The following is a 14,581-nucleotide window of genomic DNA, read 5'->3' on the forward strand; positions in this document are numbered from 1 at the left end:
GCACTGTGCCCGAGAGCAGAGACAGAGAGGCAGCAGTGGGAGCCATTGGCTCTTGCTGCTGTCAATCAAATCCTGTCAATGCAGGAAGGGCCGCCGAACACTGGATAAATCACCAACATCCACATTTATTGTATAAGGCTTCCAAAGGAATAGCAATGACAGTCCCCGGCCTTGGACTGCCAAACTAACGCGTTTCACCAAATAGGGCTTAGCCTTAGGCCGGCCATACATGATTCGAATCTTGGTCGGGTTCAGTAGGAACTGGCCGAGATTGGAACCATTAATAGGCAGGCTGAACATACCAAGTTGATCGATTGATCAGCTTAGGTACAAGCAGCCTGCATGATTCCCTTGCGATGTTCACAAGCGTCTGCTATAGCACCTAGCGATAACTGTCTTCTCCTGGCAGGGACAGCTTACCCCCGCTGGGAGAAGACATTTGCTTGACAGGTGGGATTCTCCTGTCAGGGGGAATCGAGGTTGCAGGAAAGAAATTTGCTCTGTGTATGACCAGCCTTAGACATTATGACTAAGCCCTATGCTCAGCCATATGCTGCATTGCAGAGTGAATGGGACACATAGAAAACAACTGTTTTCAGAGTGTCCTTGTGCTGCTGCGTGCGAGACTTCTTATAATAAAGACAGCTCACTCTCCATGTGCAGGGTGACTGGCTTTGTCTCCACCCCCCTCCTGTGTCTCCTGCAGGCAACATGCAATGGGTGGAGCTTGCTGGGACCCTCCCACAGCTCTACTCTTTGCATAGAGCAAAGTGATGTTGCCACTGTTACTTTTAACCACTTAAGCCCCGGAAGATTTTACCCCCATTCCGACCAGGGGGTATTTTGCGATTCGGCACTGCGTGACTTTAACGGACAATTGCGCGGTCGTGCGACGCTGTACCTAAACGAATTTGGCGTCCTTTTTTTCCCACAAACAGAGCTTTCTTTTGGTGGTATTTGATCACCTGTGCAATTTTTTGATCACGCGCTATAAACAAAAAAAGAGCGTCAATTTTGCAAAAATAGCAATATTTTTCACATTTTTTTATATGAAATTCCCCAAAAAAAAAATTTAAAAATCAAAATTTTTTTACTTTTTCGGCCAATTTGTTTTATGCTACCTATGTTTGGTAAAAAAAAATCGCAAAAAGCGTATTTTGATTGGTTTGCGCAAAAGTTATCGCGTTTACTAACAAAGGGAAAGATTTCTGTCATTTTTGTTGTTTTTTTTTTTTAACGTGTAATGGCGGCGATCTGCGATTTTTTTTGCGGTACTGCGACATTGGGGCGGACAGATCGGACCCTTGACTGACATTTTTGACACTTTTGGGGTTACCAGTGACATTTCTACAGTAATCAGTGCTATATATATGCACTGTTACTGTAAAAATACACTGGTAGTGAAGGGGTTAACTTTATTTGGGAGGGAGGGGCTGTGTGTATCCCTAGGGGCGTGCTTTCTACTGTGATTGGCTGGGGCTTGAGCTGTATGGACACTGATCAACGGATCTACATACTAGATCCGAGTGATCAGTATCCTAACAGCAAGGAGAATGACAGGCAGCTTGTTTACACAAGCTGCCTGACATTCTCCCTCTCCCCCGCCGATCGCCGAGTGACCGGCGGACATCGGGTCCGCCGGTCACACGCGCGGGGGGGTCCGTGACCACGCGGGAGCGCGCCTCCGGGGGCGCGCGCTCGCTCCCTAGACCCTCACAAGCTAGTGACGTAGCCCTACGTCACTTTGCCTGTGAGGGGCTGACTGCCGACGTAGATCGGCGTTAGGCAGTCGGCAAGTGGTTAAAGGTAACATCTGAGATTGCAAAGGCATTTGCTGCACACAAAGTGGAATTATATTATTTTGTATTATGTATTTTCTATTGAGGAATATACACTATTACCAAAAGTATTGGGACGCCTGCCTTTACACGCACACAGACTTTAAGGCCTCATGCACATGGAACGTTTTTACAGCGGCTGTTTTTGGCGTCAGACTTTTTCTGCAGCCAGTAAACACCCCAGCATGTCATCCTAGGTGTCCATACACACATAAGCTGTTATCAGCAGTTTTTGGCAGGTGCGTTTTCTGGCTGGAAAAAAACCCCCCAGAACTAGTGGGTTTTGAGAGGAGTTTTATTTTAGCTGTAAAAACGCTCTAACTCTGATAAAAGCTTAAAAACCCTGAAAACGCCAAAAAAATTCAGCTATTCTGCGTTTATCAACATTTGGGGGCCCCTTCCTGTTCTAACATGACTGTGCACCAGTGCACAAAGCAAGGTCCCTAAAGACATGGATAAGTGAGTTTGGGGTGGAGGAACTTGACTGGCCTGCACAGAGTCCTGACCTCAACCCGATAGAACACCTTTGGGATGAATTAGAGCGCAGACTGCGAGCCAGGCCTTCTCGTCCAACATTAGTGCCTGACCTCACCAATGCGCTTCTGGAAGAATGGTCAAACATTCCCATAGGCACACTCCTAAACCTTGTGGACGGCCTTCCCAGAAGAGTTGAAGCTGTTATAGCTGCAAAGGATGGGCAAACTCAATATTGAACCCTACGGACCAAGACTGGGATGCCATTAAAATTAATGTGTGTGTAAAGGCAGTCATGACATCACTTCCGGGTACTCAGCAGCGCCGAAATCAAAGAAATGGAGACCCGGTCAGACGGCGGCGGTGCAGATGGAGACCCGGTCAGATGGCGGCAGTGAAGGTAGGATGCCCGGGTCTCCAGGTGGGACAGGAGAGCGGTGGGAGGGGAAGGGAGAGTGTCCCCTCCCGGTCCTTGGAATGACAGCCGATCGGCTTCTCAGCTATCTGTTGTCATTGCAAGACAGCCGACCGTCGGCTATGGACGCCTGTACCAGGGTGATGCCTCTAGCTGCAGGCATCACCCCGGTACAAGCACTTTCCCGAAATATCGGCAGTTTCGGTAAATCAAAAGGCCGATTCCGATATATCAAGAAAAGTGCATATCGGCCATCGATATATCGGCTTTGCCGATAATCGGTCGATCACTAGGTCAAATACTTATTTCACTCATTAACCACTTGCCTACTGTGCACTTAAACACCCTTCCCATCCAGGCCAATTTTCAGCTTTCAGCGCTGTCACACTTTGAATGACAATTGCGCGGTCATGCTACACTGTACCCATATGAAATTTTTATCATTTTTTTCACACAAATGGAGCTTTCTTTTGGTGGTATGTAATCATCTCTGGGTTTTTTATTTCTTACAAAAAAAAAAGAATAAAGACAGAAAATTTTGAAAAAAAAAAAAAAGTTTTTCTTATTTTCTGCGAGTAAATTTTGAAAATTAATTTTCCTCCTTCACTGATGTGCGCTGATGAGGCGGCACTGATGGGCACTGATAGGCTGCACTGATGGGCACTGATGAGGTGGAACTTATGGGCACTGATGAGGAGGTACTAATATGCCGCACTGATGAGCACTGATAGGCAGCACTGAGAGGTGGCACTGCTGGGCACTGAGAGGTGGCACTGTTGGGCACTGGCGGATGGCACTGGACACTGACGGGTGGCACTGATGAGCGGCACTGATGGGCAGCACCATCAGTACCCACACTCAGTGCCCATAGTGCTGCCAGTCAGTGCTCATCAGTGCCTAGATGAGCAGGCACTGATGGGCACTGACTGGCAGCACTATGGGCACTGATTGTGGGCATTGATGAGGGCACTGATGGCGGGCACTGTGGGTACTGATGGGGGGGCACTGTGTGTATGTTTTTACCTTTTAGTAATCAGGGCGCTGGTGATCAGTGCCCTGATTACATCGCTGTGTGTCCCCGGCGCTGTGAGGCTCCCCCTCCTTCCTCACACTGCAGGCTCTGTGTGAGGAAGGAGCGCCGGCGATGAGAGATGATCTCATATGTTTACATATGAGATCATCGCTCATTGGACGGCCCGATCACGTGGTGAATGGCCGCTGTGATTGGCCATTCACCACGATCTGTGATCGGCCGTGTCCAAGGGACACGGCCGACACAGATTTTCCCTGCTGCGCGCTCGCGGGAGCGCGCGGGGGGGCGTGTCACTGGAGGCCGTTTAAAAACGGCCTCCCGAAAATTCGAGTCCGCGCTGCAGCCATATATAGGCTGTAGCGCGGATGGCAGCAGGTTAAAATGAAAATCAATTTATAACTTTTTTTGAAATGCGTTTTTCTGGATTTTATTTTTTTTGTTATTCTGTCTCTCACTGTTAAAATAAACCGACCATTAAAATTACAGACTGATCATTTGTCAGTGGGCAAACCTACAAAATCAGCAGGGGATCAAATACTTTTATCCCTCACTATAAAGCAGTGGTCCTCAACCCTGGTCCTCAGGGCCCACTAACAGGCCAGGTTTGCAAGATAACTGAAATCCATCCCAGGTGATATAAAGTGCTGCTCAGTGATTGCAGTATTCTAGTCTGCATCTCCCCAAGGTAATACTTAAAATCTGGCCTGTTAGTGGGCCCTGAGGACCGGAGTTGAGGACCACTGCTGTAAAGGTCTATGAAATGAGAAGGAATTCATATACCAAAACCCCCTGTGTATCAGAAAGAAGCCCACACACCACAGGCAAAGGCTACAAGGACAAAAAAAAAAAGGAAGAGGGGCACTGATGGGAACTGAACTTGGGACCCCTGTGTTGCAAGGCCACAATGTTAACCACCAGGCCAATGCAACAAAATCCCCACCAGTGGTAAAAGCCGGGACGCAGCACGGGCGTAGGAACATGCAGGAAGGCTCGTTCTTTTTTCTGTAATGGATATTGATAAAACAATATGTTCCATATTATATAGCTGGGAACAGGTATGTGATATGAATTTGTGGAATGCGGCTCTCTGTGAAGTACAATGTCACCGCGGTTCACTACGGCTTTGCGAATGAAATGGATTTCAGAACCGCGCGTCATCTGAGAAGATTGCCTTGTTGAGCACTTGTCACCTTTTGTACATAATGCTCTTAGCTCACTGGTGTGTCTGTACAACAACGAACAACAAGTATTAGGAGAAGCTAAAAAGAAGGATATTGTTTAAAAATTTAAAAGCTCCTGAAACGTACAGTGGCGAGAAAAAGTATTTGAACCTCATAACAAAAGACAGACACAATGTGCTTAAGCCGATAACACACAAACAGCTCTTATTTCTTGTGTTTTTATTGAACACACCCATTAAATACTCAGAGTGCTGGAGGAAAATGTAAGTGAACCCATAGACTAACAATTTCAATGAAAGCTAATTGGAGTCAGTAGTTTGCACACCTTGAGTCCAATTAATGAAATTAGTTTGGAGTTGTGGTTTAGAGCGATTTTGATAAAATAAACTCAAACATTTTAAGATTGCTGTTCATAAGAAGCATCAGCTGATGTGAGCTATGCCTCGCAAAAAGGAGCTCTCTGAATACATACGATCAGGAGTAGTTGATTTGCATAAGGCAGGAAAGGGATACAAAACGATCTCAAAGTGTTTAGGCATTCATCAGTTGGCAGTTAAACAAATTGTCTATAAATGGAGACAGTTTAGTACTGTGGCTACTCTTCCTAGATGTGAGTGCCCAACCAAGATGACTCCAAAAAGGCACAACGCAGAATCCTCAATGATGTAAAGAAGAGCCCACGAGTAACAGCTAAAGGCTTGAAGTCATTACTGGAACTGGCAACATCCCGACGTGATACAAGGGATGGTCAGAGACTGCAGACGTGATACAAGGGATGGTCAGAGACTGCAGACGTGATACAAGGGATGGTCAGAGACTGCAGACGTGATACAAGGGATGGTCAGAGACTGCAGACGTGATACAAGAGATGGTCAGAGACTGCAGACGTGATACAAGACATGGTCAGACTGCAGACGTGATACAAGAGATGGTCAGACTGCAGACGTGATACAAGAGATGGTCAGAGGCTGTAGACGTGATACAAGACATGGTCAAAGGCTGCAGACGTGATACAAGACATGGTCAGAGGCTGCAGACGTGATACAAGACATGGTCAGAGACTGACGTGATACAAGACATGGTCAGAGACTGCAGACGTGATACAAGACATGGTCAGAGACTGCAGGCATGCTACAGGAGATGGTCAGAGACGGTCAGAGACAAGAGATGGTCAAAGACTGCAGGCATGCTACAAGAGATGGTCAGAGACTGCAGGCGTGCTACAGGAGATGGCCAGAGACTGCAGGCGTGCTACAGGAGATGGCCAGAGACTGCAGGCATGCTACAGGAGATGGCCAGAGACTGCAGGCGTGCTACAGGAGATGGCCAGAGACTGCAGGCGTGCTACAGGAGATGGCCAGAGACTGCAGGCGTGCTACAGGAGATTGCCAGAGACTGCAGGCGTGCTACAGGAGATTGCCAGAGACTGCAGGCGTGCTACAGGAGATGGCCAGAGACTGCAGGCGTGCTACAGGAGATGGCCAGAGACTGCAGGGATGCTACAAGAGATGGCCAGAGACTGCAGGCATGCTACAGGAGATGGTCAGAGACTGCAGGCGTGTTACAGGAGATGGTAAGAGACTGCAGGTGTGCTACAGGAGATGGCCAGAGACTGCAGGCGTGTTACAGGAGATGGTAAGAGACTGCAGGTGTGCTACAGGAGATGGCCAGAGACTGCAGGGATGCTACAGGAGATGGCCAGAGACTGCAGGTATGCTACAGGAGATGGTCAGAGACTGCAGACATGATACAGGAGATGGTCAGAGGCTGTAGACGTGATACAAGACATGGTCAAAGGCTGCAGACATGATACAAGACATGGTCAGAGGCTGCAGACGTGATACAAGACATGGTCAGAGACTGCAGACGTGATACAAGACATGGTCAGAGACTGCAGACGTGATACAAGACATGGTCAGAGACTGCAGACGTGATACAAGACATGGTCAGAGACTGCAGGCATGCTACAGGAGATGGTCAGAGACGGTCAGAGACAAGAGATGGTCAAAGACTGCAGGCATGCTACAAGAGATGGTCAGAGACTGTAGGCGTGCTACAGGAGATGGCCAGAGACTGCAGGCGTGCTACAGGAGATGGCCAGAGACTGCAGGCGTGCTACAGGAGATGGCCAGAGACTGCAGGCGTGCTACAGGAGATGGCCAGAGACTGCAGGCGTGCTACAGGAGATGGCCAGAGACTGCAGGCGTGCTACAGGAGATGGCCAGAGACTGCAGGCGTGCTACAGGAGATGGCCAGAGACTGCAGGCGTGCTACAGGAGATGGCCAGAGACTGCAGGCGTGCTACAGGAGATGGCCAGAGACTGCAGGCGTGCTACAGGAGATGGCCAGAGACTGCAGGCGTGCTACAGGAGATGGCCAGAGACTGCAGGCGTGCTACAGGAGATGGCCAGAGACTGCAGGCGTGCTACAGGAGATGGCCAGAGACTGCAGGCGTGCTACAGGAGATGGCCAGAGACTGCAGGCGTGCTACATGAGATGGTGAGACTGCAGGCATGCTACAGGAGATGGTCAGAGACTTCAAACATGATACCAATGGATGGTCAGAGACTACGATTGTGCTATGGGAGCTGTTTGGGACTGCTTCAGGAGACCATCATTGACTAGAAAAGGGTTACATGCTAGAGATCACTGCAATAACTTACAGATCACAACTTCCACAGCCCATTTAAAAATTACTTGTGCAAAAGCAAGATCCTTTATAAGAGATGAGAGGAACCAAAGCATAAAACAAGAGAAGGAATGGACTGCAGAATGTTAAATCATCAAACCATAGAACTACCAGAATCCAGTCTAAAGAATATATCTCCTTCACTGGCCTGAGTATATCTCCTTCACTGGCCTGAGTATATCTCCGTCACTGGCCTGAGTATATCTCCTTCACTGGCCTAAGTGGGAACCTAGGAAAAGAAAGCACAGAGTGCAGTCTGAGGGGCTGTGAGGGCCACACAATAAGTGCAAAAGGGCGGCTTGTTGGGAATCAGGGCCGTAGACTGCTGAAAATCCATGATTACTGTTGGTTTAGCCTCTTCCCCCGACCAGGCATGCTGGAAGAAGCTGACGAGCGTTTTTACACAAGTCTCCAGACTTGGCAGATCAGAAGAGGAAACATTACACATCTGACCCTGATGCTACTCCGTCCACACGGGGGAGGAGGCCCGGGGAACAACAGGTGTGGGCAGACAGGATTCCATGGAACAATCCGGAAGAAAGGAATTTTTACATATAAAAAGGAAAGTCTGCTGAACACACAGCACAGGTCTGATGTTAGCAGGAAGGAAAAGCAGAGATCCTGTGAGCGGAGGAACATTTTAGGAGAACACATGAAGAAGCATATTAAAAAGGAAAAAGCTTCCAGCGTTCCAGCAAAACAGAACTGAAAATTCTTAAAGCAGCAATAAGCCAAATATGTCATATATTGCAGCTTACTAATCAGATGTGGCAGCTGAATACCTTCCTTTTTTTTAAAGCTTTTTTTCCCCTTCAGTTTTCACCTGGCGATCGGAATAATAACAAACCTCCTGTATTAGAGCGCCCCCCCCCCCCCACTCTGGATGAAGGAGCATAGGGGGCACCTTGGGACAGCAGCATTGTCAGTCTGGTGGGAGGGGAGTGTTAGACGGACTAGTGGATTTACATACACTAACAAATTGAAACCGAACTCCAGCTCACACTGCATAACCGGTTACAGCAAAAGTTGTTTTCTTTTTAGAATAAGGGTTTTACAGAAAAAGCTGATCATTGTAAGCGCCTCCATCCGTGGTAAATGGTTTATATCTACCCTGTAAATGCTACATTCTGCAGGGCAGCTTGTTCTGTTGAAAAACAGACTTACTGGCACTGGCTGGATCACCAGATCAAAATAGAAGAAAGAAAGCCTAAAAAATAAACTAATGCAACAATCACATCTAAGGCTGGCCATACACTATACAATTTTCCTATTCAATTTCCTTTAGATTTACCTTTAACTATGTAGTGCAAGGGCCTGCCTGATTGCATACAAATTGAAAGTGTTTAGGTTTGACCTCATATTATATGGTTTTGGTAAATCTAAAGGAAAGTTGAACAAGAAAATTGTATAGTGTATGGCCAGCCTAAGTATCAGTATACTGCAGTATAATAAACAATTGCTTTTGGGTTTAATACAGCTTTAAAAGATTTTTTTTTAAAGGACTAATACTTACCTAGGTGCAGTGGCTGTTGGCGAATGAAAATTAGGGGGGGGTGCATTAAAACCAAAACCCCCCCCCCCCGCGCGCCAGCCGGACAGCCAGCATCCTTACCTCCTCCTTCCCCGAGCGGCTGTGAGTCTACTCTGGCCGTACGTCTCCGCCCTCTTCCTGGCCAAATGCCCAGTAAAATCGCTTCTCTTATCAGCCAATCAGGAAAGGGGTCTCACGACCCGCTTCCTGATTGGCTGGGAGGAAAAACAGTTTGATAATAGCAAATATTCATTCGCTATTGTCATACAACCGGATGGGGTCAGGGCGCAGTGCTCTGTGCCTCGAGCTCACCCTTTTTTGAAGCCTTTTAGAGCCTCTGGCTCTAATCATGTGCTTAAAAAAAAAAAAAAATCCCCTATTGGAATCCATGCGTCCGGTACCCTACATGTAGACTAGGGGGCCGGATGCATGGATGCGGGGGCAGCGCCCCTGTGCCCCCAATGGACGGGCCGCCACTGCCTAGGTGGATGCAGTATCAGTTTGATGCTGCATCTGTCACCCCAGCGCATCTAACACTGAGAACCGAGCAATAAAACGCCACCAATTGCTCGGTTATCACAGCTCCCAGAGCAGAGAACTGCTGACTGTCAGTCACCGCTCTCTGCTCTGCCCCCCTGCGCTTACTGGAGCACTGGGCTGTGGAGGGGGGCGGGAGCAGCCGGCTTAGGCTCTCTTAGGCTTGCTGAGAGGCTGAGCCAGGTGCCGGTAAATACATGTTGGCAGGTCTTGACTTCATTGTCGCGAACTTGCCCAAGCCGGAACCGGCTCTGTGACGTCAGCCCGCTTTCTGCGGAAAACGGATCATAGAAGTGCAGAAAGAACTGTGATGCACAGGAAAAGTACAGTCAAACAAGCTTCGTCTGTACTTCTTTAAAGGTTAACTCCACTGAAAATGGCTATTTCATGTTTGTGTAGGCACCATGATCCTGGCTCTGATTTTTGTCTTACAATGCAACATCAACCCAAGACAGACTTGGCAGAATCTAGTATAGAAGATATACTACAGGAGATGGTCAGAGATTGCAGATATGATACAAAAGATGGTCAGCGACTGGACTGCCACCCTGCCTCCTGGGATATCCACATCATGTATCCCAGGAGGCAGAAGTTCCAGCAAACAGCATAAGCAGGCTCTTTGCAGCACACATTCACCCTATGCCTGGACTATTGTCTCCTGGGATGTGTCATGTCTGATGTCCCACGAGGTAGTGGGGGGGCAATCCCATGTCAACCTTGCCTAAACATGACGTTGATCTCTACCGGGTTGCAAATGGCTAGTAGAGACCGGTGGCAAGTCTGCCTATAACATACCGCAGGTCTTTTCCAAGCAACTGGGACCTGGCCAAGACCCTTTTCATTACGAATCATGCATGGGATCAGCGCTTGCACAGACACTCCATGGATCTTCGCCAGGTCCAGTATATCGTTTAGAGGCCTTTAGCATGTCCACCTTACACCTGGGAGGTACAAGGAAGTCTCGACAAATGGCGCTTTTCCACTGCATGGAACGGATCGGTTTGGCTCGCTTTGGTGCTTTTCCACTGTATGGTACCGCATGGTAAGTGTTAGAGCGGTTCGGTACGGTTTGGTATGGCAGCGCTTTTCCACTACATTTTACGGCTCGGTACGGCTCGCTTAAACAGTACCACCTCGGTTGTGGTTCCAAGCGTTCCGTACCTATACCATATCCCACAATCCTTTGCATGCAGCCTTGATTGTTTGTCACTACTAGCCACTGATTGGTTAGAGAATCGTTGTAATCCCACAGACTTACTACTTTAATGGAAAAGCAAACCGAGCCGAGTAGAGCCTATACAGTGCTGAAACGTGCCGACTCGTACCACGCAGTGGAAAAGCAAACCGAGCCGAGCTGGGCCAAACAGTGCCGAGTGGAGCCGAGCTGGTACTTGCAATGGAAATGTGCCAAAAGAGGAGTCTAAAATGGCAGCACAGGATTAGAGAGATACGTGGTTAACTTTGGCTTCAAGATAGACAACGCTGGACTCCCTATAACCCAGGTACCCAACCTGTGGCCCTTGGACCTCAGCAGTCTGTAGTGGGAACATTGATTAGGGTAATAGCATTGATCTCTACCAACCTTTATGTAACATATTCCTAGCTTCAAATGGTCTTCTGCAGCATATCCCCACCCGACAATGTATCCTGCCCTCACTCTCTGACTTTCATTTCCTCTATTAGATCTGCAGCGTGACAGTTCTCTCAATCATTACATATATTTTACATTACGTGTGGCTCTTTGGTGATGTCCAGGGCTGCATTTGTGGCCCTCTTTAGCTCATAAGTTGACAACCACTGCTATAGACAATTAAATATACTTTTTTTACTCTAATACAAGGACAGTTATAAGATAGAGGGGACTGAGGTTTTCTTTAAAGGCCCAAGTGGACACAATCATTACTTGAGACCACAAAGGTTCTTACTGCCTCCCACTCCTTTACAACAGGGTTTCTCAACCAGGGTTCCTCCTGAGGTTGCTAGGGGTTCCTTGAGCAATGGGCAGTTTCTGCCTCTAAGATAAGTTCTCAATGACACCATTGTTCCTTTTAGCTATCTGTAAGGGGGGTAATTCTTCCCAATGATGACAAGAGTACGGAGCATTCTTCCCACTGACTGTCACACTAATGTGTCATGAGTTGTAGATTTTTAATATTTTTTAGCAGAGGTTCCCCGAGACCAGAAATTTATTTCAAGGGTTCCTCCGTGTTGAAAAGGTTGAGAAAGGCTGCTTTACAAACTTAAAAAGTCATGGAGTTGGGTTTAACCGTTGTCGCTCTTTTTTCTTTGGTGACAGATCTTCATACTCATAACAGTGCCCTAGAACTGATTTTAAAAAGTCCAGATATTAAGAGAAGTAAGACAATAAGATAGCTCTGGGGTAGCTAATGTCCCCTAGTCAGTCCATAATTACAAGGCCCACAGATCCTGTTTGACAGCTCCATTATTTACTGTGTGTGTCAACACAGGGTGGGGCCCAGGCCCCCTCGGGCTATCCGCATTCCTGAGATTATACTGTAATCACGACTGCTGATCAGAGGGGACCGTGCCTCTCCAGAAAGCCAAGAAAGACCTCCATTTGTCAGTGAAACACAGAAGTTGTTATGCCAGGACTGTAGGGAGGACATGGAGAGGGAAGCTGGCGTGCCAGGAGGAGGAGAACTGCAGGTGACGGGATTGTGCCATCAGTTATTCCTGGACAGCAGCTGCTAAACCAGATATCACTGTCCGAAAACATCTCATCCGGCCGAGCTCTTAAATAACCAAAACAGAATGAGCGTTACTGCAACTCTGTCACTAATAAAAATAATTTTTAAAGATGGCAGCTCTACTTGTAACCAAGTAATGCTTACCAGTCATGTTGCCGATCTTCACTTTCTTAAAGACCTACCACTGCCAAAGAATCTTATAGTCCTTAAAGCGGTTGTAAAGGATATTTTTTTAATTGAAATGGTATTGCACAGAGTGACTCTGAACCTCCTCTTCGGGGGTCCCCCGCCAGCATCTCGGCTCCTCCTCTTCTGTGTGGCCCCATAGCAAGACACCTACACCATCAGGGGCTCGCACACAAGCCGGGCTGTGTGCCATCTATAGACACATACAGTGTGACTCAGGTAAGTATATATGGAGGTGAGGGGGTGATAGAGCTACTGGGACATTTTTTACCTTGAGCCCCCCTTTCACAAGGGTCAGATCAAGTTTGTCTTAGCAGGGGATCTGTCTGCTGATCCCCTTCTGAACTGAGAGGAGCAACTGGATGAAAAGTTTATGCCCACTCCACTTATGCAAAGCAGACACAGCCCACGCTATGGGCAGTCGGATGTAAATGGACCGTCTTTCTGTTTACACCATGGGTGATCAACCTGTAGCCCGCCAGCTGTTGCCGAACTACAAGTCCCATGAGGCACTGCAAGCCACTGACAATTACAAGCACAACTTTTAAAAGCAGAGGCATGATGGGACCTGTAGCTCCGCAACAGCTGGAGGGCCACAGGTTGAGCAACCATGGTTTACACCCTACTGTCATTCCATCCAGAGGATGGGGGACAGATCCCCTTCCATTTGTTTTTGCCAGTATAGATCAGAGGTAGCCAGGTGTAAAACGGACGCAAGTCTATTTTACATCCGAATGCCCATAGGGGAGAATGAAGGGTTCAATCGGGTCCGTCTGTCCATTTTTTTAGGTGGACCTGATTGGACCTCTCATGTGAAAGGGGCCTAATGCTGGGAATGAATTAAGGTAAAAAATGTTCTGCCTTTAGAACAGCTTTAGGCTCGGGACACGATTCGCAATTCAGCTGGTTCAGCAGAGACCAGACAAATTTCAATGTGTGTGTAAAGCCCTGGCTTCTGTCGAACAGACCTGCTGAAAAACCTCCTTCAATCAGTGGCTGCAGTCACCGATCAGTCTATTCTGACAACGTTGTCAGACTACAAAGTCCAAGCAGGGAGGATTCCTCCATCAACCCCGATTGAGAACCTTGGTTGAGAATAGCTGCTCTAATCCAACCACCATGGAATGTGTCAAGCGCAAAAAAAATATGCTTGTTGAGCCTGCCAGACCAGTTGTTACCCGATAACTTCCTGTGCTCTCCGTCTGTTCTGCACTCTTACCAGTTGCATTATTTGACAATCTCTGTGGACTACAGACCACCTTCCCTTTGTTAGGGATAGTAAGAGAGCAAGGAGTGCGCTTTAACCCTACCCCAAGAGTGAAGATCCTAATCCTCCACAGATAAAGCATGGTGGATGAGTGCTGTCATCCTAGGGCAAGTGTTATCCCCCTGGTCACCAGCTAAAAATAAAAGGACAGAAAGCCCCAAAAAAAAAAAAAAAAAACGAATGCAGCCACCACATCTAGGGACCGATAAGCTGAAATATTTGTATAGACCAGGGTTTCTCAACCAGGGTTCCTCCTGAGGTTGCTAGGGGTTCCTTGAGAAATGGTCAATTTCTGCCTCTCAGATAAGTTTCCAATGACACCATTGTTTCTTTTAGCTATCTGTAAGGGGGGTAATTCTTCCCAATGATGACAAGAGTAAGGAGCATTCTTCCCTCTGACTGTCACACTAATGTATCATGAGTTGTAGATTTTTAATTTTTTGCAGGGGTTCCCCGACACCAGAAATTTATTTCAAGGGTTCCTCTGTGTTGAAAAGGTTTAAAAAGGCTGCTCTAGGGTCTAGATCAGGAATGGGCAAACTACGGCCCGCGGGCCGTATACAGCCCGGCGGACCTTTTAATTCGGCCCGGAGCGCGAAGTGTTCCCCAACCCCCGGGCTGCGGACTGGTACAGTGGATCAAACGGTACCGGGCTGCCCGAGGAACTTCGGCAGTGGCGGCCGGGGCGCACAGAGCAGTGCGCCCCGAGCCCGCCCATTGTG

The 14,581-nt window shown here is 47.8% G+C and overlaps 1 protein-coding gene across 1 annotated transcript in view; it reads right to left on the reverse strand.

The window, feature by feature from the left end:
• Positions 1-14,581, reverse strand: part of TEAD1 (TEA domain transcription factor 1) — a gene marked incomplete at its 5' end in the record, with an annotated part of 306,477 nt that overhangs the window by 112,816 nt on the left and 179,080 nt on the right.

This window comes from Pelophylax lessonae (genome assembly GCF_965119305.1).
Source record: "Pelophylax lessonae genome assembly, chromosome: 10".
NCBI classification, from domain to species: domain Eukaryota; kingdom Metazoa; phylum Chordata; class Amphibia; order Anura; family Ranidae; genus Pelophylax; species Pelophylax lessonae.